The sequence below is a fragment of the Hippopotamus amphibius genome, chromosome 15 (assembly GCF_030028045.1).
Source record: "Hippopotamus amphibius kiboko isolate mHipAmp2 chromosome 15, mHipAmp2.hap2, whole genome shotgun sequence".
NCBI lineage: Eukaryota > Metazoa > Chordata > Mammalia > Artiodactyla > Hippopotamidae > Hippopotamus > Hippopotamus amphibius.
Genome location: NC_080200.1, coordinates 7,867,761 through 7,869,288, shown reverse-complemented (window position 1 = coordinate 7,869,288; position 1,528 = coordinate 7,867,761).

Below are 1,528 nucleotides of genomic sequence, written 5' to 3'. Positions count from 1 at the left end.
CAAAAACACATGTGTAGCCAAAAATATACATTTAACTGGGAGTGCTCACTTGGGTATCTCCGCACCCAGAACACAGTGACTGCTATGAGGGGCCCTCAATAAATCCTTGTTGATGATTTTTTTAAAATCTAAACCTTGAAAACAACATGATAACTGCTTTCTATTTCTGAAAAACATTTTCTTGAATTCGTTCTGAAAAATACATGAGATATAGAAATTGCTCAAACGTAGCTTTTCAAAGGTTGTTCAAAAAAAAGCAAGTAAATGTGAAAGAAGAAAAATGAGAAACAAGATTTGAGTAGAAATTTCTAAATTTAAGAAATCTATATCATTGCATCTTCATGTTTATGCTAGTCACTTTTTGAAAATAATTCCAAATGCAAATTTCTATATAATGAAACACTAGAGTATGTGACATCTTTCGTGTTAAGTATTAAAAATAATTAATTAAAAGTAACTGATGCAGTTTCAATAAGGCATCAATTTCATCTTTGGTATTTGGATATTATTTATTTTTAGTTCAAAAATATTTTTATGTTTAAAACCATGATTATAGAGGTTGCACACAATTATCCAGCTAAGAATAAATGTATGTGAATAAATATTGTTCTTAAAAAAAAAATTTGGAAACGTCTCTAAATAGTTCATGGATCTAAGAAGAAATCATAATGAAAATTAGAAACACTTAGACGTGACAATACTGACAGGCACAGCAAGGCAGCTAAGTGTCTCAGGAGAAATGCGGAGTGTTAATGTGTTTTACCCGAGTCACAGGAGACACTGGAAATCAGTGAGCGGCTCATGGATTCTGGAGGCTGGACACAGAGCGGGGCAGAGCCTCGGGGCAGAGAGAAGAGGATGAAGGAAGACACAGGAGGGCCCGGGGGCTGGTCCTTCCAAAGGCCTGGAGCCCAAGAGCTCACCCACCGGTGGGCACACAGCTCAGGGACCCACGGTGGGGGACAGCCCCCAAGAAGCCCGGGACAGAGGCAGCAGGTCTCCTCACCTGATACATGGGGCCCGACGGACTGAGGCGGAGCTGTGCCTGGGTGTCTGGGGACACAGCCTGTCTGGAGCTGCTCACTGCTGCTGGGCAGCCTGTCTTCATAGCTGGTTTCCGGGGTGTCACTGGAGCAGGCTCAGCACCTTGTCACGATACCACCAGGTGGCTGGACACTGGGATTCTGGAGAGAGTAGGGGGAGTTCATGGAAGCTTTGCAAGGGAGGTTAGTTTTTTTCAAAACATTGTGTCACTAAGATGGAGAAACAGTCTTTCCATTTCATTATATTTTATGTTTTAATACTATTTTATTTATTTATTTATTTATTTATTTATTTATTGGCTGTGCACGTGTGGGATTTTAGTTCCCTGACTAGGGATCAAACCCAGGCTCCCTGCACTGGAAGCAAGGAGTCCTAACCACTGGACCGCCAGGGAAGTCCTCAAGGGAGGTTATTTTTAAACTACAAGACAGGACTCCAAGGGCTGCAGGGGCAGGTGGCCAAGAGGGGGTGTGGGCTGGGGTCG